Source organism: Danio rerio, chromosome 15 (genome assembly GCF_049306965.1).
Source record: "Danio rerio strain Tuebingen ecotype United States chromosome 15, GRCz12tu, whole genome shotgun sequence".
Classification (NCBI taxonomy): domain Eukaryota; kingdom Metazoa; phylum Chordata; class Actinopteri; order Cypriniformes; family Danionidae; genus Danio; species Danio rerio.
This window is the reverse complement of record NC_133190.1, coordinates 42513936-42540197: the sequence shown is the minus strand read 5'-3', so window position 1 is coordinate 42540197 and position 26262 is coordinate 42513936. Positions and strand designations below refer to the sequence as shown.

Below are 26262 nucleotides of genomic sequence, written 5' to 3'. Positions count from 1 at the left end.
CAAAACTTGTAGTTTCATGTAAGTAATCGGCGCACTTGTATATTGTCAGCCCCACCTGCATTATTCCATGAAGGAGGAAACAGCTAGCTACACACCTGAAGAAACCGGATGTGATTAATGCGTTTGGCTTTAGTTGGCGTGCAACTTCACATTTGCTGGAGCATGTTTTTACACACTTCAGAGCGATTTTTCAGTCAAATATGATTAGTAATTGGTAATTTGTTCTGTTTTCCCTTAAAGAAGCAGATTTATAACATGTTTATCGGCTAAAATAACGTTAATCAGCTTTTCGGAGTAGCCCTACTCCAACATATATGTCGGGTTTAATTATAATATTTACGTAGTATGACGTTCGAACCTGCCTGTAAATCAACAGTTATTTTGTAGATTCTCATATAGCCGTAAATCTGATGGCAATATGCAAATTACACCCATGACAGTGTTTGGATTTATATCAGTTTTGGATATATCAGTTGTCCGTATAATTTCAGTTCAGTTGAACAATTCTAGAAAGCAGGTAAAGACATTTCTTAATGCTATACTCGCAGCGCAATCACAATTGCTGAAAGTTCAGTGGCTCTGCGATTCAGCTTTAGGACCCGGGGAAGCAGAGCGCAGTGACGGAGAGCGCGCGGTGAGATCTGTATGCTTTACCGCACACGCACCGCATCAGCAGCGGGTGAGAACGCGGCAAAAGGCACTGTTCGCCGGCACACTCTCTGGTGCTCACCTCGCTCTTTTTGTGTGTCTGAACTGCCATAAACTAAACCCAGCCCTCGTTTCCCAGCGCATCTCAATCCCGAAGTGCTGAGCATCCCTTGGAAAGTTACGCACGGCTCGTTGGAGAGATGGAAGACTAGTTTTACTTCTGTTCTTGGAATTATCACGCATCGTCTGTGAGCAGGAAAGTGGGTAAGAGATTTTATATTTCACAATTGCGTTTTATAAAGACATGCACTGATGGATTTTAGTCAACCAGTAATATTTGATGTATTTTGGATGCTTATTTTTACTATAGAAGTTTATGCAAAGTGCGTAAATCTAAGGGCTTTGTGCATGGATGAACTTTATATTACAGTTTGTGCAACAGAGAGACAGTCTAAGATATTTCATTGAGTCTTGTGCTGTACTGTGCAATGAATCAGCCTTTGAAAGGATGCTGATTGTTTCATGCTGCATTGAAGACACTTCTGTGTAATGAACAAGACTGTGCACTATGTTGAAAGTGAAGTGTAGTTGTGTCCCAATGCCGTCAGATTAATTTATTGAGCTCAAATGAATATAGATGATGGATATTGCATATGGTATTACTGACCATTATGCATTATACAGATAAATCTAATTGACCTACAGTGGTGACTATATATTATCAAAGCATTTTGCATGGAAAGTAATGTGTGATGGTCTCAGAGACAGTTGGAGTCTTTACTGCTTATTCTGCAGTACATTGCAAGTGGACCACACTCTTTGGCTCTGAGATCAGAATTTTGCTTAGACTTGCATTGAGCAGAATGGAGGTCTGCTGAAACAGCGTATACTCATGTCTTATTGGTGATCAGCTGTTTAACCCTTGTGTTCTGTAATTTTTCACATTCTCTAATTAAACCTCAACAGACAGACATTAGAAGCTTTTACCTGCTGTTTCACCATGAGATAGGCATGGGATTTTTGAAATAGGTGCAGAAATTGTTTAATGTTTGATTTATTAAAGGGATAGTTCACACAAAATTTAATTTAGCCATCATTTATTCACCATTTACTTGTTCCAGACCATTTTTTGCACTGTTAAACACTATTTTGGTTTGGAACAAGTCAAGGATGCACTGAAAAAAATGATATGTGCAAAAATGCAATTTATTTGTGTTGAATTTAAACAAACAAATTAAATGTAATAAATTTCTACTTAATTTGTTAGTTTAAATTCAGACCAAATAAATTGTTTACAGCCACCTAACGTAAAAAAAAATTAGTAAATCCAAGGAATCATTTCTGAATAATTTTTTTCAGTGTACAAAAATGATTGCAAAATCTTAATTTTTAGGTGAACTATTTCTTTAAAGAACACCTTAATTTGAGAATGTAATAAATTATATTTAATACATTTAATAAACTATAAAGTGCTCCAAAAATGTTTTTCAAAAAGATTTTAAATAAATTATCATAAAAATAGTTTCATGAACCCAATATATAAACATCACAAACTTTCATTCATTCATTCATTTACTTTCTCCTTAGTCCCTTTATTAATCTGTGGTTGCCACAGCGAAATGAACCGCCAACTTATCCAGCATATGTTTTACGCAGCGGATGCTGCAACCCATCTCTTGGAACATCAAAAACTTTATTTTGAGCTATTTAAAGCAGTCCAGATCTCTCAGACAAAGGGAACTGTCTTTGGTGCTGAAAGGATGCATGGCTTTATCCCATTCAGAGACTAAACATCTCTCTTTTTACAGCCTGCACTGAGGTTTAAATATTGTTTTGGATCATCCCTTGTAAAATTATATGCTGCCTGTCTTTTAAATTAACCTATACTTGAGGTATTAAACGAGGCTGGGGGTTTGTAAAAGCCCAGACGGAGCATGAGAACACTTCTCGCTGTGTGGAAGTGAGAGTCGTCCCCTGCTGAAAGTTTCAAAGAAGAGCCAGGTGTGCTCGGAATACATAAATGCACTTTAACTGGTAACGTCCTTCATAAATGTATGAAATGGAGAATACCTCCATGAATTAATCATCCCTCTCAACGTGCCACGTTTGTTTAATCCGGCGATTGTAATATAGTCTTTTGTACTGTGCCGCGCTATATGCCCAAGAGAAATCAACTCGGTTCGCTCTTTCAATAAAGCTGAAAATATTTCAGATTACAAAAAGCGTGACCCGGCACAGTTCATTGTATATGTAATCAAGCCTCAATTAAAATCGATGGGCGAGAAGACGCTGAGCTTTGCCATTGTGACTGTTTTCTAATCACAGTGAATGAAAGGCATCTTCATCAGAGATCAACATTTCATTCTCACCGCGCGATCATGAAACAATTCATGCAAAAAATCGGTGTAACAGATGCCACCAAAGTGATTGTAAAGCCTCTCATGACATTTGCATGTGTGAACCATGCAAGACATACGGTCTCCAAGGTATTCTAGCTGTCAATTTGATCTCATTTAGCATTGTTATCCAGCCAGGTGCTGTAATTTAAAATTCAGCGTTCCAGCAAACTCTTCATTTGATGATAGAGTACTTTTTGGTGCCCCCTTTTTCGGCGCATCTCTAGGGGTCCTTTGGCAGCCCAGTAAAGTGTGACTAGTTTTAAGACCTATGAATTGTATTGCTTCGATTAAAAGCTGAATTCGGGAGTTGTGAAGGAAGCAGGTGGACCAGTGGTGTGTAAAATACTATTTCTTGCTTGTATCTGGGCTCTTTAGGTGGCTGGGCCCATGCGTGACCTCTATAATGTCATGTGATTCATCTCAGTGAGTTCGTCTCTGGCATGCCAATTCCAGCGTTGCGCCGTAGACAGTGCTGGAACGGAGCCAAAAGTTGCTAGATTGCCATCTCTTCTTCCATCTCATCCCCCCCCCCGCTCTTTCTACTATGTTGAAGTCTACAGGAGGTCTGACAGGAGATGCATGATGGAACGGACATTGCTTGCCTGGTGGTGTTTGGAAAAAATAAGTATATATTTTTAATCTGGCTTGCACTATGTTGCCAAAAGAATTTAAAAACCCAGATTTTGTCCCCTTTAATCTTAAGGATGCAATTTATTATAAGCATTTCAGTGGAAAATTATCTAATTAATTTAGTGTTCATCATGTCTCATATATGATTTGATATTTTAATGGAGTTTGTTGTTTAAAATTACTTAAAAATAAAAGTTTCTGTACAATCTTGTGATTTAAGCTGAAGCAGTGTTACTCAACCATGTGGATGCATGATGTAAGCTAAACAGTGTTTCTCAACCACTGCATGTTTTGGATGTGTCCTTTGTCTGTCACACCCATTACAGGTCGTTCAGTCTCTGCTAATGAGCTGATGGTCTGAATTAGCTGTGTTTGGCTAAGGAGAGATGGAAAGAGTGCAGTGCTGGTGGTCCTCCAGGAACGTGGTTGAGAAACACTGAGCTAAAGCAAAGGATTTCTCATTAAGAGTAATGTATTTGTCATTCAGTGTAATGCAAACTCTCATCCATTTCTCTGAAATACAATATCACAGTAAAAATTGAAAAACAAAAAAAAGACAATGATTGATTCTCCAAGCATCCTGATCATGCAATTTATGATGACCAAGTATTTATTAGTATAGCTGCAAGCAGTCTTTTTTAATAAAAAATTTTCAACATCTGCTGTAATATTAATAAAAATAATCTAACTGTACAGGAAAAAATCTAAACAATATTCTGAATTCTCTCCCAAAAAAATATATGGCAAGTCATGACAGCAAGTGCTTTTAAGTTACTTTAACTTGATTCATTATATCAATCATGTATTCATTCATTTTCTTGTCAGCTTAGTCTCTTTATTAATCTGGGGTCACCACAACGGAATGAACCGCCAACTTATCCAGCACGTTTTTACGCAGCGGATGCCCTTCCAGCCACAACCCATCTCTGGCAAACATCCACACACACTCATACACTACGGACAATTTAGCCTACCCAATTTACCTGTACTGCATGTCTTTGGACTGTGGGGGAAACCGGAGCACCCGGAGGAAACCCACGCAAACGCAGGGAGAACATGCAAACTCCACACTGAAACTGAATTTTTTTTTTTACAGTGTAGCAGTGTTTCCTCTGGGATTTTTTCCAGCTATGGCAGCAGACTTTTTACACAAGTCTACCAACTGGTTTGAGATTGCATTTATGCCATACGAGCATGCCAATCTTTTTGCTTGCGTGCGATTTCCTCTGCTCGTGCACAAAACCTCTTGCACACCCCCCCAAATATATGCTCCTCAAGTGCAATTTAGCGCTTTTATGTTGTGAGTGTCTCCAACATTTATTAGATTTGCTTGGAATATTAATGAATGTCTCTAATAGACCTACAGAGAGGCATTGATGCATCATAAAGTAAAGTGAAATGATATAAACTCCAGCAAAATAAAGTCGTAGAATCCAGAAACATAGACTTTTATCTATAAATAAATTTAAATTATGGAAACTGTGGTCATCCCAACTGAAAGCTATGTCGTATTTGCTGGCCTTACGCACCTGTCAATAAGCTTAAAGGGTTAAACAAATAACGCACAGCACTACTATGGTTACAGAAAAGTTTGCGCTGTTATAATTCACTTACCTTTTAATAAGATTTGGTGCAATTATAACCAGCTATTTAAAACAACAACAACAATGACGATGTTTTAAATAAGAAGCTGGATTGTAGCCGTGGGGGGATGAATTTTGGTGTGGCGCCCTGCCATAGAAGAATGAATGTAGCGGAAACCATGGTGTAGGCCAAGCCCACCGGTTTCTCCTAAATTTTTTTGAAGGCCCAAATTGATTGTCTAGAGAAAATGCTTATTTTAAAGCTGTATTTATTAGCAAAACAATTATTTGGCCTTCTATTATTCCAAATCTAATAATGAAATCAAATAATTATAGTATAATATTTAAGTTAGTTTTAAGCTATCTGGCGGCCCACCTACAGAGACCAGCTGGTTGAGAATCCCTGGTGTAGGCAAAATGTCATTCAGTGTGCATAATATAAACAATTGTCATTATACTAATTTTATTAAGCATCAAATGTTTTTCAGTTCCTTACAAAACACATATTGCTGATAAATATATCCTATTAGTTTTTAAAAAAATGTGTGCAAAGTATAAAGATTTAAAGTGATAATTAAAAAGTGTTTTGGAGCTGCATTTTGTGTCTTTTAATGTCACTGTTGCCTGACAGGATTATTCTCATTTTACTCAGGAGTTATAAATAAACCTCATTTTCATTTGTTTTACAGTGCACTTCTGTTTTGATGCTGGGATATAAGTAAAGACAAACTATTGTTGCATTAGGATCATCATATTAATTGTTTGAACATTTACAAAATGGAAATGTCTGCTGACAGAGTTTAGGCCAATTACAAGGTTTTGAAGTAGCTGATGCAATTACTCCATGACATTTACTTGTAGAATTTGAAAATAAAATGTCAGATTTGACATGCTTGAGCAAAAGTGAATGTGAAATGAAGAAATTAGTTTCTAAATTAAATTATATAGCAGAGTGTTACTGCATTTTGCTTTGTAGATGTGCTTGTGCATATGATGTATGATGTGCTGCATGTTGTACTGTTTATATAGTGTACCTTCAACTTTTTTTTTTGCAACATTTTAAAGACATTTGTTTTCGACAAGGACTAGTTCATAAATAAATAAGTCACTATCTGAAAAGGGGTGGTCCACTAAAACCTCATATTTTAAACTTTAGTTGATGGGTAATGTTGCTGTATTAACATCAACAACATATCTGAATGCAAGACGCTCAATTCAATGCAAAGGGAGACATTGACTTTTACAGAGTTAGCTTAGCAAAGCCTACAGTGAATGAAGTTTGGGCAGTTTGGTAATTTTTCCTAATGAATAAACAGCTCTTGTTAATAGTTCAGCGTGCTTTCACTTTTGAATTTGACTTGAAACGCACATTAACCGCTACGAATTATAACATCCCGCCCTACTAATAATTCTCTCTTCATATAGCCGTATATATGCCTATTACACATCCATAATGCACTGTGATATAGCGTGGTTCGGTACTTCATTGGATCGTATGGCTTTCTCACTACAATCAATCCGCTCCAGAGTTTGTTTTAATCAAGCTGAGACCACCTCATTCAGGCGATCTCAGACCGATTGTTTTGCTGCAGATCCGAGCGCGATTGCTTTATTCACATATGCCAAACAAACCACACTAACTGGGGAAATGTGACAGGTTCCAAAACAGAAGTCTTGGTGTGAAAGCACCCTTAAAGGGGAAGTGAAGCACTGTCAAGTTTACCTTATTTTGTGCATTGGATTCGACTTTAATGAAAATATATTAAACAAACTCGATTAATGTAACCATTTCAAAGAAAATGGCTTATTTTACTATAGATTATATATCTAGGGCGCCGCCACCTTGGAATGCCGCTGTGTCTGACATCATGGGGTTGGTTTAGTTCCCTTCGCTGAACAGATACAGTGGAGGTAAAGGAGACTGTAAAGCCTAATTTAACCCAATGCATGAAGTTGTGGATGTGGAGCTGCAGCAAATAAAAGCATAGATGTGTGTCTAATATAAAAGTATAGATGTTTATTCTATTTTTCTTTTTTCCCCTTTTAATAACCAATCATTTGATGTGCTTTTGTATCTGTTCAGCTGAGGGAACTAAACCATCCAAGAGTAACTCTTGCCAACATGGTATAAAAATAACAATTTGTTAGATTATTATACAAATACATGTTTTCTTGTTTTCTTCATGTATGTTTTCTTGGCTTGCAGCACATTTTATGTGGTTCCATATGATTTTGAATGGAGTAACGTCGAGCATTGCCGAACTAAATTGTGGATTCATCGAGCTGCATTGGGTCCATTGCTTGCCAATGCAGGCATCAGCCAATCAGATCACTTCATGCAAATACTAATGCAAGCAATAGCCAGTCATGTTCATGAAACTACAGAGAATATGACAATGGAGAAAAAGCATTATATCACAGTTTGTAATTAATTATCCAGTGCTTTGTTTAATTTTTTATATCTAGCACTACTACTTTTTGTGGATGTGATTAGCCCTCTTCAATATGACCATCACATAGCTTCAGACATGCCCTGCAATTTTCCCGGCCACCCTACTAGATGTATAAAAGCTCTTTTACACTTTTCTCATGTCCATAGCATGTGGTTTATGCCCATAAGTAGTTTATGCAGTGCTGGTTTTAGGGATCAGGGGTTGGAAAGCAAGAGGTTGGTTCTTGAGCGGAGAAGTGTGAAGATGAATTGTATCATCCCTTTACACCTGTCTATGCTCTTCCACCACACCCAGATGGCTGTTATGCACCTTGCCACTGCCGACCCGTTTCTGTTGCCCTTTTCTTGAATAAATGTGTGCAATCCTGAGAGGAACGCAACTCGAGCCCTCACGGCAAATCTGAAGCTTATCACTGAAATTGGATTTTAGCCTGCGTGCTGCAGCCAATGGGGACGTGCAGATACGGTCTGGCCTGGACCGTGGGGGTTAAACATCGTACAGTGTCTAAGGGTTTGGAATTGGAAATGGAAATTTTTTGCAGTTCCACAAAAGCTGCAGCACACCGTATGGTCTGTTCTCAGGAAATGACTGGTTATCAGCGGACTTATCGTTGAACAACCGCAGACCTGAATAGCCTATGGGTGTTAATAAATCCCGCTCCCTCGCTCTTTCTCTCCTCTTGTCTTTGGGGAATTGTGGAGAAAGATTATTTGTTGCGCGTGTGGAAGTGATCAGATGTCCTCTGGGTAGGTTTGCTTGAATTGTTTCCTGTCTTGTAGCTCTGTCCGCAGGCAGACCTGTGTGTGTGTGTGTGTGACAGATGTCAAAGACCTGGTTCTGTGACCCCTGTGTAAGTGTGTAATCTGCTGGGAAGACCTGACAGATCGTAGCCATCACCCTGATGTAAAGAAGAGCCACACATTCTATCAGCACCTTAAACAAGCAAACAGAATGTTATCTCGGTGTTCACTGAAAGAAATGGCTGGGTAGTTTGTAGTGATTTTCAGTTTTTGCTGTCACATGATCCATCAGAAATCAATCGCATGTGCTGATTTGGTGCTCAAGAAGCTCTTCTTTTTAAAGTCAGTATTCAGAGATCGGGATATGTCATGGTATTAGTATTTTTATTTCACGATATAGTCATTAAAATAGGTAGTTTCCAAAAAAATCAACAAACAGGCTCATCATGCATAAATTTCGATTACTTCACAAATGAAAAGGTCTTTTTAATTTGATTTGGACCATGTTAAATCTAGGGTTGCACAATATTAGATTTTTTGTAGAACTTTTTTTCGCCTGTACTGATGCCAATGTCTTTCTGTTTGTATTTTTTGAGAAGTTTTAATTTACTGAGATTTTTAATCCCGATAAGTGTTACAGTAGCTTCTCAGTGGACTTTTATTTCTGATTTTATGATCCTGATCAGTGTTGGGGGAAATGCATTGCAAGCAAAGCGAGCTACGTAATAATACTTTTCTAAATAACGCTTAAAGTAATGCATTTTAAAAAATAAGTAATGATATTTAAATTACTTCATTGAAAATGTAATGTGAGTTACTTTTGAGTTAAATTAATTAGCTTTTAAAAAAAAAATAGCTGAATTAAAATGAAAGTAGTCAAAATAAATCACAAAGTCAATGAAAGAATATTGATTATTTTGAACGCATTGAAAAAATGGAAAAGGGGATTGTTGTCTCAGTGGACAATGATTTACTTGAGACAAATAGTAGAAATGTAGCAAACACATTTAAACTTTCAATAATCTGTATATACGGCATGCATAGGTCTGGGGTCAGGAAGTTCTCGGATAACATCATCCTAAAATATCTTTTTTTATGTGTGTTTTTTTTTTCTTTAAGTAAATGTAGGTGTAATTTATACAGCATGTTAATAGCAGAGCTCCTCTAATAAAAAGAACGAAAAAAAAACAAGTTCTGAGAGAGATCAAGCCTCAGCCAAGTAATAAAAAGTAAGTTAGCTCAAAAGTAACAAAGCGCATTACTTACCATAAAAAGTAACTAAGCAATGCAACTAGTTATTTTTGGTGGAGTAACTCAATATTGTAATGCATTACTTTCAAAAGTATCTTTCCCCAACTCTGATCCCAATTGATGGTTTGTTCCTAGATGAGATTTTAACAAAGATTTTGTATCTTTAACTTGTATTAGTTTAACACAGCAGCCCTGAATACATTTCGTATGAGGCAAGCATTAGGACCCAGTGGGAAGCTGCTTAGGAATGATAAGTTTAGAAAATGAATTGATTTATATGCTTAGTTCATGGAAACTGCTGATAATTGAGACTACTGTGGAAAATTTTGTCTCTTTCCATTCTTGAATCCAAAACGTGTTTTTTTTTTTGTTTTTTTTTGACATGGTGACCCTATTTCCTCCTGTTATTAGCCATGTGTTTTCTTAGATTCAGAAAAGCAGTCAGTCAATCTGATAAAGCATGCATTCAAATTTGGCCTCTTATGTTTTTGAGACTTATTTTGTCAAGTTTTTTTTATTTCTCTCTTCTAGGAGTGCGTAAAATCGCACATTATGTAATTTTTTCCACTAGAGGGCACTTATTCACAACAAACAAAGGTGTCTGATGACATCATGATTGTATGTGGAATCATGGGAGTTGTGGTCTTCATTATATCCTATGATATTACTGCAGAAGTCATGCTGATGCACGAGCTAAAATATTCAACACTGAGAGAATCAAGAGAAACGCTAAAACAATTGCTGATGAGAGATGCGTGTGACGCGACACAAAGGCAGCAGAGCTTTTATTATGCTACATTCCAATGCTTTGATTATGTAGAAAAACACCCCTTAATTTTCTTCTCCGTCTCGATATAGTCAAATTTTTTTTGGAGTTTAGCATTCTTTAAAACAATTGCCATATTGCAAGTACTTAAGTCTACAAAATAGATTCAGTATTTAATATCAACTCTTCTTGTGTTTTTTTGGATATTTTAATGGTATTTTAGTGGTTCTTAGACGTAGTTTGCAGATTGAGGCAAAGTTGTCGGCGAGTCATCCTATTGTATAGCCATGCAGTGTCACCGATCCATCTTGCAGTGTAAACACAGCACCGACAGAATACTTCTCCAAATAGTCATGCAGTGGGAAAACATCTGTGACACAACTACTTTGAAAATCATGCAGTCTGAACTTGGCATAACTTATTTTGCTCTGCTTATGTGAGTGAATGCAAAAGATTTAGATCATAATCTGTATTTTGGTGCATAATTTGGTATATTAATGAATGGAAAAGATCTTTAATTATTTAGCGTTAATCCTTTTAAACACATCATACTTGTTTCATACATCATTAGGGGGAAAATATGATAACAGATCTTTAATTATTGGGTGAATTATTCCTTTAACCTCAATGTTAACCTTAGTAGCAACATTAGCAGTGCATTATGAAATGCAGTGCAATTAGTTGTAAAAATATGCCAATTAATAATGAATTCATTCATTGGAATTAATTGAACAAATGTCATTTTTAATAAATGGAAAAATCCTCAATGGGTATTGTATGAAATCTCCAAGCTGGCTCATCTTAGTCATTATCCTCCTGTGTTTCAACGTAGCCTTTGGCGAGCCCCAGAGCATCACCGCGAGGGATGTGACTGCAAAGTCATCACTCTAAGCACTGAGAATATCATAACACCATCAGCACATACCCTACAAACGCTAACGATTCAGAAAAAAAGAAGTCCCCGTTTTTTCATTTGTATTCTCAGCCGTGTGGCGTTTCATAATTTAGCAGGTTTTAATGTCATAAAACAGCTTGGGGCTCAGCAGGGGGTTGGGGAGATAATTGGGGTGTTTTTCATCTTCACGGGTTCTTAAATGTGCTTTTTAAGTCAGGACTTTCCTGTGGCCCATGTGAAGTACAGCCAGTGCTTCTCATCTCAGTCTCCGGAGGGGGAAGCGGGTGGGGAAAGAGGGGGGCTCTTTTCAAATGGTCACTTCAGTAGGTGCTTTTCTCTTTCTGCCGTCAGGCACAGATTGAAAGAAGCCACTCTCTGACGTGTCTCATTCTGTCAGGCATTAAAAATGTCAGTTTTACCATAAAAATGGGGATTATTGTGATGCAGTTTTGGCACAGTGATGTGCAGCTATGGACTATCATGCGTGATGATGTTGAATGTTGCTAATGTGTTTATAATTGCAAATGTCTGTAGTTTTCTCAACTCTTTGTCGTTTGCAGCTCTGGTAAAATTAGATGTTGCTCTAGACTTGAATTTAATGCGGTATGTGGTTGCTTTGAGCAGTTGCTAGGTAATTTCTATATTCAAGTCTCTGTGAATGGGCCTGGATCTCTCTTTAAATGCAAATTCATGAATTAAAAAAATAAGAAATAAGAATCATACCTCTTCTCAACTAGCTGACTGTTGCATGTACTGTAATGTGTCATTTGAGAACACGTTTAGCACAAAGTCGTCTGTGCATTTGTGCTCCATCTGTGCCGGTTTGTGTGTCATGCCACATTAAATGTGCTAAACAAGGCTTAACGTGTGCTTGACAGCTTTTTTTTTTTACCAGGGTTGTGTTCAGTTCAAAAAGGATTTGAAATGTGACTCTAGCTGCGTTCCAAATGGCACACTATGCACTATGTACTTATGCACTTACACACTCAACAGGATAGTATATGTATGTAGTGTCGTCCCAAATGGCACTCTGTTTTTTTACTAAGCGAAAATTTAAACCGTTTCTCTGATGACGTTTGACAGTCGCCAAATCAGTGAAATAAACGACCGAATTATCAAATAATACCTGCCGTGAGTATAACCGCATTCACCATCGGGAGGCGCTATAATGACTCTCGTTGGAGAATTTTGCTTTCACCATCCAAAATAAAGTTATCCAACATGTGCGCCCGATAGCTCCGCCCCTTCCGCTACTTAAGCAAACCTGTGGTCGTTGAGTGTGTGAAGTGTCCATCATCCAGTTTTCAGTTAGAACACACTACTTACACTATTTATACTACAATAAGGCATTGAATAGTGCATGAGTATGTGATTTGGGAAGCAGCTTCTAACTTAATACCTGAAGTTGAACATTAAAATAGTTTGAAATTCCAAATTTGTAAATATTTTTTTATAAAATAAAAAGTCTCATGGATTGATGAACGAATGACTCATTGGACATCAGGGGCGGACTGGCCATCTGGCAATTCTGGCAAATGCCAGAAGGGCCGGACTATTTTTTAAATGTGGGCCGGTCAGCTATTTAAATTTTTTTTTTCATATGTATTGTTTTTTAAATAGCTTTTATCTCTTACGAGATGTGAATATTATGATTATGATGGTGATAATAGCAAGAATAATAGTAAATGTTAAGCATTGGCCCAATCGGCAACAACCGGCTGGTTTCGAGATGGGCTGACGACAATCTGAGGTTACGCAGACGTAATCAAAATCTGGCAAGAATTTCAAAAGAACAGTAATTGCAACACAAGCTAATTGTCAGAGATGGACCACAAAAAGGGAAAGGCAGTCAAGTCAGACCTTGCCAAATACATAAAATTTACAGAACTAGTCTCGAAAGGGAGCAGTGCAGTGGCCCAGTAGGTAGTGTTGTCGCCTCACAACAAGAAAGTCGCTGGTTTGAGCCTCATCTGGGTCAGTTGGTGTTTCTGTGTGGAGTTTGCTTACGTGGGTTTTCTTCTGGTTTCCTTCGCAAGTCCAAACACATGCTATACTGCTGCCCTGCAGCTTTTATGTGTAAAACATATGGTGGATAAGTTGGCGATTCCCAGATTAACAAAGGGAATAAGCCAAAAAGAAAATGAATGACATGATTGCATATATAAATAAGTTGTTTTTGTTCCAGTCACATACATTCATTCATTTATTCATTTTCTTGTCAGCTTAGTCCCTTTATGAATCCGGGGTCGCCACAGCGGAATAAACCACCAACTTATCCAGCAAGTTTTTACGCAGCGGATGCCCTTCCAGCCGCAACCCATCTCTGGGAAACAGTCACATACATTAAATGTTTAAATATCTCTTAAATAAGTACTGCTTATATAATTTTACCATCTGTACACCAATATACGTAGTCAATGTGTGTGTCCTTGGGTGGTGCTGTGTCGGTGTGGTAGTGTGGGCTGGTGTGGCTACAATGCCAGGGCTGATTTTTAGTCCCAGTCCACCCCTGTTGGACATACAGTATTGGTGAATGGATGACTAAATAGATAGGTGGATGACAACCGGGTGGGGTGATGAATGTAAGGACTGATTGATGCATAGATGGATGTACTGGTTTGAGGACAGATGAATGAATGGAAAGGTGGATATTGAATGTATGCACGGTTAAACGGATGGATGGACAGATGGATTAATTAAATAATAAACAGATACTTTTATAAAATGGTGTTTAAATGCTGATTTTTAAGTTTAAAAATGGTACTTAATCAGGAAATAGCTGCAAGAAAGCTTCATTTTTAAGAATATGTGCATTACATTTATTTTAATCAGTGCATATATGTTATGCATTAAGCGTCATAAAGACAATGTTTTTCTGCATATTCTATCTATCAAACTGTCATTAAAACTGCACAAAAATAAATGTTAAGTGCCACAGTTATTTACATCGATAATATAAACCATTTCTTGAGCTTGAGAAAATCAGCTAAATAAACTGTGATGCCTGTCAACTTCAATTTGGCAAGGGCTGGGCTGTTAATGAAATTGCAAACAAACAGCAAAGCTGTGACACATGCGAATATTTTCAGGGAAGCACAGCTCTGTGATCAGTAGTAAATTTCCTCCAAAGGCCAGAGGGCCCTCTCTTGTGGAAACTCCAAATACCCATGAAGAAGAAACCCAGAAAATCCCCATAGTGTTGCATTATAAACAAAAGATGTAGCTGCTTTTATTGATTCAGCATCACTAAGTCCTCGTTTACATTGCCAGTTAAATGTGACTCAATTTTTGCTGTGATATGTGACAGATTGGATCTGTTCTATGACCCTGTAAACACGAAAAAACGCACGCATTCAGATATTCAGAGATCGGTTTCAGGCTTCCTTCATGTGTGAAAATACATCAGATATAAATCGGATATGTGACAATGCAACAGGCAGATCGGATTTGAGGCAGTCCGATTTGTACGTCATTAAACTTGCGACAATGTGGTACTTCTCTGCGGTTTGATGACGTAGAAGGAAGAGCCAGTGTGTGCTCATCCTAAACTTTCGGTGCCACTGCTCCTTATTAAAGCCCTCCACAGTATGCTCCCACCAGACCTGAGATCTCTCTCGTACACACAAATTCCTCTCAATGGTGGCGGACACCATATAGAATCCATAGGCACAAGCCGCGATGACTGCTTTTCCTTCCTTCTCCGCCTCAAAATCATTTTAAAGTTGGGTGAACTTCGCATATTTTGCAGAGCTAGAAGCAAGACAATTTTTTCCATCATGGCTAGAGTGGCGCTGATGCTAGAACCCACCTTTACCCATGCATGACGTCGTAAATTGTATAGCAAGTGTAAACATGTGAATCAAATATGGGTCACGATTAAAAGTGTGTGTAAATGGACAGGCAAAAAAAAAATATGATATAGGCAACAAATCTGAATTGGACATCAAGACCTGACAGTGTAAACAGGGCCTAATAATCACACGACTACCACGTAAGGAGTACATTTGAGGTAAAGACGTGTAATTCAAGTTTGGAGTAGAAACTAGTTTTGTTGAGAAGTTCCACAAGCAGTTATCATCACAGAACAGTTAGCTCAATGTAATTAAAGCCCAGTTAAATCGATTTAGATTTTGAATGCAATTTTGATTAGGTTGTTAGTGATCTGCAATTCTGCTGGTGGTGAACTAGAACAAGTTTTACTGACAAAATGCTCATGAAAATTACCTTCAATTAATCACCCAGCCTATTGTGTGGCTAGTTGAATTCAAACTCTGTCAATAATTAATCTTTGAAACCTTCCTTAATTTGCTTTATTTAGCTTTATAAGTAATATCAGTAAAGTAAGTCTCTACACATTTTGGTTTAGGGACATCTTTTAGTTGTCCATACCTAAATCTACAGCCATGATTTATTTATTTTTGATGCAAGACTCATTCTGCTTGGCTTTGAGTAAATATTGTCATTTTTTTTCTTCTATAGTTCATGGAAAAAGCCTGCCAACTGGCGCTCGTTATTGTCCTAGATGCTGCAATAACAATCAACTGTCATAATAGCAATGCATCGGACATTAACTCACAATTGTAAGACAAACACTGTTTTCCAAATCCTAACAAGCTGACTTGCTGCCAGTTTTAGGAGACACTTCGCCTAGTCAGTGTGCCAGTTTGTAGTGCAAATGACAAAGCAGTCTGGTTCTGTGATTTTTATTTTTTTTTTTTCCCAGTTTGTTGGCATGGCAACTGGTTTCTACAAAGCCTTCCAACATTGCATACTGGGATTGTGGTCAGTATTTACTGGATTATACTGTTGCGTGTTTTGGTTGGATACCACTTACTGTTCACCAATAATTCAGTTTGGGTTTCTGGCTACCAATCAAATCTCCATGTAAATTTGTGCTTCCAAATTGGATCAAAACTCTGTGTTGCCAGGTTGGCGTTTTTAAAATTAGACCCACAGTGATGCTTCAGCGTTCATCCTCGCACACACATGCTAACACGGCCACAGCAGTGAATCACAGTTTTATTTGAGACAATAGAGTTTGATGTGACAGGTGTGCTGTGCGAACCGATAAGTCATCCATCAAATCCAAGCCACTCAACACACACTTTCCTCAAGGTCAGCAGTACTTAAAGAACTACTGGCAGTCAGATGAGAATATTCTTAGCAGCTGGGTTTAACAGGTACAACAGTTTTGGTAACACTTTGAGGTACTTAATTGGTTTGCAAAGAATGTCCTTGGTTGTCAATGCACAATATAATTGTTCTGTGAATGATCTGAAATGTTCAAATACACCAGAAAAAACTTATGTTAATTTTGTAGACAATTCCTGGAGAAAGTCTATAAGCATTGATATAAATGCCCTCATGTACTTAAGCAAAACTAAAGACACACTTTTAGGTATAAGAAAATATTGTTTAGAGATTGTTTCAGGAGTCTGAAACTGCTTGGCCGAGCAAATTTGCTGATTAAGATTGATCTGGATAATAAACAGCTTTATATTACTATTGGAATGTGGCGATTGCATTGAAAGGTGTGTCGGTGAGTAGGGTCTGTCTGCAGACTGCAAAACAGGGGTGTAACATGAAGGGGTGTAAGTTGTAGTGTGTTTAGGCGTTTAACTTAGTTAAGGCGACTCGCATGTCAAAACTATGTTGTCGGCAAGATGCCGCTGTACATCAGTTATGAACATCTACACCTTCCCCAAACCTAAACCCAACCATCACAGTTATCAACATCTACACCTTCCCAAACCCTAAATCCAATCATTACAGTCATTAACGTCTACACCTTGCTTAATTAAACCCAGCCATCACGGATATTAATGTCTGCACCTTCCCAAACCCTTAATCCAATCATTACAGTTATGAACATCTACACCTTCTCCTAACCTAAACCCAACCATCACTGTTAACGTCTACACCTTCCCAAACCCTAAATCCAATCATTACAGTCATTAACGTCTACACCTTGCTTCATTAAACCCAGCCATCACGGATATTAATGTCTACACCTTCCCAAGCCCTAAATCCAATCATTACAGTTATTAACGTCTACACCTTCTCCAAACCTAAACCCAACCATCACTGTTAACGTCTACACCTTCCCAAACCCTAAATCCAATCATTACAGTTATTAACGTCTACACCTTCCCCAAACCTAAACCCAACCATCACTGTTAACGTCTACACCTTCCTAAACCCTAAATCCAATCATTACAGTTATTAACGCCTACACCTTCCCCAAACCTAAACCCAACCATCAAAGTTATTAAAGGTGCAGTAGGTGATTGTCTTCAGAAACATTTTTTGTTGTGCTGGTTGAAAGTCTCTTCACAGTCCAATAGTAATGATTACAGTAAATGATCTAAATGTGTTTATATGTATTTTTATATTCTGGGTAAAGCATAAAACTAAAAAAGGTTCATCCAATAAATAGAGTCGGACCGACATCTCCCATAATTCCGAGAAGCAGGTCAAACGGGCCGCTCGATGCCGAGACGGAGCCGGAGGCGCCGAAGGACAGATGAGCTCAGGCTGATTACTGTATAGCCAGGCGAGAGTATAATTTGCCCTTAAAGCCGCTGCGCAGTCACGAGACATTTGAGAAATCAAATGCTGAATTGAAACTTTTAAATACCTGAATCAATATTGGAGTTACTTTAGCACGCTGGAGGAAGGAAGACACCATTGCTGAAGTATTACTGTTAGACAGGTAATGTTCTGTTTTAAAACATAGTCAGGCTAAGCTTATGTTAGATTGTGTTGTTATGAATGACTTTTTTTGCACAGACGTGTTGTTCAGCCACTGAAATCTCCTGGTGAAAGATTGATGTGATTATTTTCAGTTTTATAAGGTTCTTTGACAGCATCAATAATGTAGATTTATATTTAGTTTAACAACAAAACATCAGTAAATAGCGCTTTTCCGCCTAACTGCTTTATTGAGCTGAAGCTGCTTTTATATTCACATTGGGTCATTTTTGAACAATGACAGCCTTCCTATGCTGTTTACCATGCTACTCTGAATATTCGCTCTGAGATAGCATCTAAGTGTGGCTAAGTAATAAATGTAATTCCTGCATGGCGCTGGCACTAACTAACTGGCGAATGACATGAACTAGTAGGTTGTCAGTCTGCTGTTGTGATGCGGTGCGCGCACGCTCGCGATTTCAGGGGGTGTGGCTTTAAATCACAGTCCCTCCTACACCGTCCCCAACCAAAACCCAAAACCCAACCATCACAGTTATTAACATCTACACCTTCAACAATCCTTAACCAAAACATCACAGTTATGAATGTTCAGCCGCGAGTTGCACAGGCTTTCATATATGGCATGCTCGCCATTGTACTGTTATTTGTAACCGAATAGGCTAACTGTCATGACAAAACGGATGAAGAAGCCAGCAAGTGGAGTTGCATGGTGGAGTTGTTAGATGAATGAATATAATAATATATTAAATGAATAGGTTGTGGACTCATGAAAACATTCGCTGAACATTTTCCGAAAGTATTTGTAGATGTCTTGCCAACATCATCTCGTTGTGACATCTTGCATGGTTCAATGGGATCTCAATAACTGCAAGGTCTGCTTCTAACTTACTACAAGTTATGCCCCTTCTTCGCTTTGTTATGCCCCTGTCTTGCAGTCTGCAGGCAGAAACACTTGGCGTCTCTGGGGCTCAGTCTACTTTTAAATCTTCGGTTAATTTCTCATTTTTAGTTATTAAATTGAGACCGTTGAGATCAGTTGTCTGCAAATAGAATAACTTCATAATAAAAATTTGAGAGTGGATCAAACCCATTCTTCTCTTAGGACAGTTTTGAACATTGCTGGATCTACTTCAAATGGTGGCCTCTGTGTACAGTACTGCTGCTTGTGTTTTACAAACACCTTTTTACCTCTAAACAAAGAATAGCATCATGTATACTTGCATAATGGAGAATTTTCTCTTTTATTCACCAAAAGTACAGGTAAATAAGTGCAATTTTCATACTACAAATTGTATAGCACACTGTTTGACCTGATCTCTGGAAAGTGGTATCGCCATATGTGAAACATAAAAATGCACAGGAAAACGTGCAAAGGAAACAGGTACGGATACACGCTCTGCTATTCAACCGTCCGTGGAATTAGAAACAAATCGATTAGGAAAAATTTGCACATCAATGAAGGCAGATTTCCAGAACACACCTATTGATTGCGTAATTGCCACCTACCAATTTAGGATCCAAAATGAACCCAAAAAGTTTGCTTTAGTGAGCCATTTCGAATTGCTAAAACAAACTTTAAATTAAACTTGATTTTTGTACCAATTTTACTCTAAATCAGCAGTGTTCAAACTCAGTCCTGGAGGGCCAGTGTCCTGCCAGGAAGTTTCTAGTATATCTAGTAAGATGTTGATTAGCTGGTTCAGGTGGGTTTTTTAGGGTTGGAGATAAACTCTTCAGGATACCGGCCTTCCAGGACCAAGTTTGGACACCCCTGGTCTAAATGATGTAATTTAGTTTATTTTTTAAATGCCATTTTTTATTGGGAATACTTGATTCTGAATGGTTAGTCAACATTCTGACCAAAAAAAAAAAAAAAAATTATATATATATATATATATATATATATATATATATATATATAGTTTATTGAAGCTACTATATAGCTTACCCTTGTCTTAAGCAAGCAATTGCAAGCTGTGCTAGTGTCTGATATCTCACCACAAAGCGATTTGTTTTTTCTTCTCACACAGTAAAATCATTTAAACTTGAATCAATATTTTGTGTCTATTTATTTATTTATTTTTTGCTCCATGAAGCGTATTAACGTACAGTCATCTGGTCATTACTGCAAAACAAACCCCTTGGGGGTGATACAAGACATTTCATTTGTGATTCAACACCAGCGGACTATATTTCATCTCTAATAAAATTACAGAATGGTGAGCTGTGGTCTGAACAACTCTTTAAATACCACTGTTTAAAAGAATTTGGGGCCACTAAGAATAGTTTTTAAATAAATAAATACTGGTGGCTCAGTGGTTAGCACTTTCCCCTCATAGCAAGAAGGTTTGAGTCCCAGCTGGGCCAGTTGGCATTTCTGTGTGGAGTTTTTATGTTCTCCCCGTGTTGGCGTGGGTTCCCTTCAGGTGCTCCAGTTTCCCTCACAGTCCAAAGACTTGTGCTATAGGTGAATTTGGTACACAAAATTGGCCATAGTGTATGCATGCTTGTGTGAATGTATGCCAGTGCTGGAATGGCATCCGCTGCGTAAAGCATATGTCGGAATAGTTAGGGGTTCATTTCACTGTGGCAACCCCTAATAAATAAGGAACTAACCCAAAGGAAAATGAATGAATAAATATTGAGGTATACTTTTTTTTTTTCATTCAGCAGAGATGCATAAAACCCATTAAAAGAGACACACAGTGAACACATTTATCATGTTACTAAATATATACATCCTTTGTGAAATTGGTGTTGTCATAGAGAAATAACTCTAGCTTGATTTAGAAGAAAAAACTTTATCCTTCGAGATCATTTGAGACCAAGCATAAAGATAAAAGAAGAAGAATTGAGCGCCCACATGCTCATCACAGTGTTCATTCTGTTGCATATGGGTGCTTAGGTTATTGATGCGAGCTGTCAATACCGTACATGAGTGACTGATTGACTTGGAAATGTTCTCAGGCAATCTGCATGCGAGTTTAAATCAGAGGCTAACAGAGAACAAAGGTGTAGGTTAAAGGTCGTGTGAAGATTGTGGTTGGAAACTGTTATTCTATCCATCTTTTGGCTCAGGCACAAGATGTCCAGGACACTTCCAATATTTCTCTTTTCTCACTTAATGGCACATCACATGACACTTGCTACTCAAAATTTGTCATTATAATGAATGTTGTGCTGTCTGACAAATAGTTCACTGCCCTGAGGTTCTGGACAGACGTCAATTTCTGTTTGTTAATGGCTGGTTTTAATGTCCCCCCTCTGTCTCTTTTCTCTCGGAGAGAGCTGATGGGATCATCCTGCCATTTGTCTGTAATTACCCTGGTGTACATCACCCAACCTATCCCAGCAGGCTCTACCAGAGAAGCTATTATTTTACTACTGGCCAGCCTTCCCCCCTCGAGACAGCGATGTGTTTTTGAGCGACACTTTTGTAAACTGTCCAGTGGTGTCACATAGCCAGACTTTCGACTTGTGACATTTAGTCATTTGGCGCTTATTCTGGCCAAAAGACCGTTTGGCCTGCATGTGAAGTGATTGTTTTTGTTGTTAGCCATTTAGAGGTGGGGTTATTTAAAATAGAATATGCTGCAAGAGTGAATGGGCGTTGAAAAATTACTTTAAATAATCACAAAGTAGTCCTGATTAGGGCTGTAGAGAGAATGGCAAACAAAATGGTTTGCTAATACTGACCACAGAAGAAGAAAGCAATGGGATGAATTGGTCTTAAAGAGATAGTTTAACAAAAAATGAAAATTCTGTCGTCATTTAATCTACCATCATTTTGTTTACAAACCGGTTTGACTTCTGTCGAACACAAAACCAGATATTTTGAAGTAAGCTGGTAAATGCTAACATTTAACCATAGTATTTGTTTTTCCACTGAGGATGTCAGTGGTTCCTGGTTTTTAAAATATTTTCTTTTGTTTTTTTAAACAAAAGAAACTCAAAAAGGTTTAAACCACTAAAGGTAAATGCTCAAAAAAAACCCACTTAATAGTTCCCCTAAGTGTTTTTTTTTGAGAAGGAGAAGGCGAAGGCGAGGCAGTGGCGCAGTAGGTAATGCTGTCGCCTCACAGCAAGAAGGTCGCTGGTTCGAACCTCGGCTCAGTTGGCGTTTCTTTGTGGAGTTTGCATGTTCTCTCGGCCTTCGCGTGGGTTTCCTCCGGGTGCTCCGGTTTTCCCCACAGTCCAAAGACATGCGGTACAGGTAGGCTAAATTGTCCGTAGTGTATGAGTGTGTGTGTGTGTGAATGTGTGTGTGGATGTTTCCCAGAGATGGGTTTTGGCTGGAAGGGCATCCGCTGCGGAAAAACATGCTGGATAAGTTGGCCGCTGTGGTGAATAATAAAGGGACTAAGACGACAAGAAAATTAATGAATGAAAGTAAGGAGAAGAATCTCCTAAGGATTCAGTTAAAAATAACCAATAAAGAACCAAAAAAAAATATGCCAGTATGTGAATTAAGGCTGGGCATTAAAATCAGTAGCTGTATTTATTGACCAAACACCATTGTCGATTTCAATTTAAAAAAAAAAAAGTTCACTATGAAGTTTTGGTATAAAGCGCCATAGTTTTATTGAATGGCTGCTGAGCGCACCTTAGAAAGAATGCCAATAACAACGCACTTACGGGAGCTACTCGCACATGTTGTGTGCGAGCTCACTGTGATTCATGCAAAAAGAACTAACCAATCTGCTTTACACTTTGGATGGAATATACACATTTCAGTAATAACGGCAGCCTGATCACCTCAGACGAAGACAGCAGTGCTTTTTACTTTTCTCTATAACCTTGTACCGGAGCTGCAACAGTGGTGTGTCCGTTTGTCATCCTCTGAGTAAAATGTTGATTGTCGTCTAGTTACAGGAAGAATGCAGGGGAAGGAAACCACGTGCTCACACTTTTTACTTCAGGTCTGAATATCGAGCGAAAATTTGTGCCGTATAGCAGGAGTGAGGAGATTTTTAATAATAAAAAATGAATGTAAGGATGTCGCCAGGTTGGCTTTTTGGTTTCTTTTTTTTTTGTACATTGCAGGCACTAGCATCCCATCTGAAAGATTTTTTTAACATAGTGGGAATGTAGTCAACCAATTTTACAAAATTGTAATGTTGCAGTATGTATTTGAATATTGATGGTTAGTTCTTTTACTTGAAAGTTTAGATTTCTTACATACTTACAGACATAATTTCTTTTGTTTACAGAGTTTGAGGTTTACTCTCATTATTTTTCACTCCTCAAAGTTTGCTTTGATTGTTCAGAACTTTAGCATTACACACACTTTATGTACCTTTTATTTATCAAGTTTAAGAGTCTCTAAAATTTGTTTATTTTATTATAAAGAGATCGGATATTTTGTATGAATATTTTTGTTATTGACTATTAAAATTTGCTTTAATGATGTTGGTAATTTAGAATAAAGTGGTCCTGATATTATGACATGATATTCCCAAAAATCCTGATATTCCTTGAATGGATTGTTAAAAAATATTCAATAGTTATAGATACCGAATGATATGAAACATGATATCGTGATATTTTATTTACAATATTTTTAAGCCCTAATGTGAGTAGATATTTTGATTCAGTAACTCGCACAACAACAACACTTAATCGACATCTTTTTTTGCATTTTGTGTTTGTACAATTTGTCAAAATGTTTACCGTACACATGGATCTATAAAATAAAATGTATATGCATGCCAGGCCAGTAGTTGGTGATGTCACTTGTAGTCCACTGTTGTCAGTTTTGTTGTCAAGAAGCATTAACACATAATGACATTACCATTTGCTCATATCTGTGAGTTTTTTTTTTTGTAGTTTACACAAATAAAGTTTGTAGTTTTGGGGCAAAAAATTAATTATGTAAATGAGTGAGGAAACATGGTCCGTAAACATCTCCTAAATTTCAAATCAATCCTATTGCAACATTTCTAATTTGTGTATTTTAAAATTTTAATTTCAATTTTATTAATAATGTTGTATATTTACTTTATAGCAAATTTCATATCAATAAATAAAATTTATTCTTTTAGTAGAGAACATTTAAAGATAACCAAAGATTAGCTCTTCCTAAAAAAATAGTCATTGTACTTCTGTTACATCATGTTGTAGTTTTTAGAACCCATTTTTCCATGTATTGTCGAAACAAAGCCACGCCCTTCTCCTAAACCACACCCTGTTTCCAAACACCGTTTCCGATCAAAGCTGCCCAAGGTCAGCGTTCACCTTGAAGCCATTACCTTGGCCCCTCCCCCAAGTTCTTTACAACAACAAAAAAACATTCCTTTCATCCACAACGTAGTTTAGCAAAGCCCTCCGCCTCCTGCGATGCTTTCGATATTTCCTGACATGCTCTATTAGGCCCCTTAATGTAGTATTATAACAAACACAACTGAGATTGGCTACACCGGCCCTCCATCCGTCTGCTTGCGTGTCAGCAAGTCACAGTCAAACTAAGACTGATGGAGGGCCTGCCTCCAACCCAGCTCCTGACCAATGCCTTGGGGCCTTTACCACTTATTGAAATGACCTAATGTAGATTCAGACTCAACGGGGAGGGATATCTATCTATATCAACCTGCAGGAGACAGAAATGTATGTGTGTGTGTGTGTGTGGCTGTTTGTTGGGGTAAAGAGTTGGCCTGCTGCTGTGTCTTTGTAATTGAAAGCAGAAAGAGAAATAACCCGGTGGAACATTAAGCAGGACGCTCGCCTCTGGACACGTCTAATGCACTCATTGAGAGCTGGACATAAGGAGAGATGTGACGAATGAAGAGGGCAGAGGTCATATGATGTATATCTGTAACACTATGGGTCATTTCTTTTATATTTGTTTTTTTTTCTCTTTTGTCATTGGAGAAATAAATGGTTGCATGAAGACTTATGAGTGAAGAATGCACTTTATCAGAATCGGACAGATGTTTTCACATTGCCGATGGAGATACTCCAGTATTTTTCTTCATGTGTGCATAGCTGTTTTGATTCTGCTGTATTATTAACCACACAAAACGGCAAACTGATCAATCATAACTGAAATGGCCATCTGACCAATCAAAGTAGAGTAAATTGACCAATCACAACAGACTGAGGCATCTGACTAGGGCTGTACTATATATTGTTTCAGCTTCGATACCGGGTGTGCATCTGCAATAGCCACATCGCTGGATCTGCTTTGTCGAGTAAGGCTTAATGTTGAACAGGAGCTTGTAGATTAATGGCAAAGTTTTGTGGATATAACGATTGATAACGTGGATATAACTATTGTGGATATAACGATTATTGAAATGTGAGTTTAAAGCATTCAGGCACAAGAAGCAAAGCAGTTGTTACTTTAATAAAGACTAATTAGATGTTTAAAGTGTGAAATACATTTATATAGTGAAGACTGCCAAGTGTCATTTTACTTTTCGATTTTTAGATGTTTGTGCCCAACTGCAGTTAAGCCTTGCCGGACAAATACAGAACACTTTTTTTTTTTTTTTTCTCTCAGTTGTATATTTCCCTCCTAAAAATACAAATTAAAGTTAAGTTTATTAATTTATGATGATGCACTGCCCTATAAATTCACAACCAAATATTCTGAAATGGTCAATCCTCACAAAAATGTTAATCTGGTGAGCTATATTTTAGAGCTGCAACTAACAATTATTTTAATAATCGATTAATCTGTCGATTAATTTTTCGATGAATCAGATAATAAAAAAGCATTGATTTTCAACCGTTTATTCAAAAAAGCTCATCCCTGAGCTGTAATAATAATAATAATAATAATAATAATAATTATTATTATTATTATTATTATTATTTTTATTTATTTATTATTATTATTATTACACAAATAATAATAATAATTATAAAATAAAAAGCTAAGTAGTTTTGTCCTGTTTTCAGTCCAAATATATAAATATTTTTAAATCAAGATACATACTAGACACATGAAATAAGATTATATATATATATATATATATATATATATATATATATATATATATATATATATATATATATATATATATATATATATATTTGCTGAATTTATTATTTTTTTTTTTTGTAATTTTAGTGTGTTCCATTATCGTGCAGCTCTACATCCGACCAATCAGAGTAGTCTAGGTAACATACCCAATGACAATGTACTGAAATCTTTCTTTGCATTTTGTATATGTCAGTGGTTGTCA

At 37.4% G+C, this 26262-nt stretch overlaps 1 protein-coding gene across 6 annotated transcripts in view; it reads left to right on the top strand.

The window, feature by feature from the left end:
- The first annotated feature begins 616 nt into the window (after nucleotides 1-616).
- Nucleotides 617-26262, top strand: part of robo1 (roundabout, axon guidance receptor, homolog 1 (Drosophila)) — a 545238-nt gene continuing 519592 nt past the window's right edge. For 2 of the 6 annotated variants that reach the window (XM_073922742.1, XM_073922741.1), the window contains exons 1-2: nucleotides 617-679; nucleotides 788-912. The gene's annotated coding sequence lies outside the window, so the exon portion shown is untranslated. 6 annotated transcript variants of the gene reach the window in all.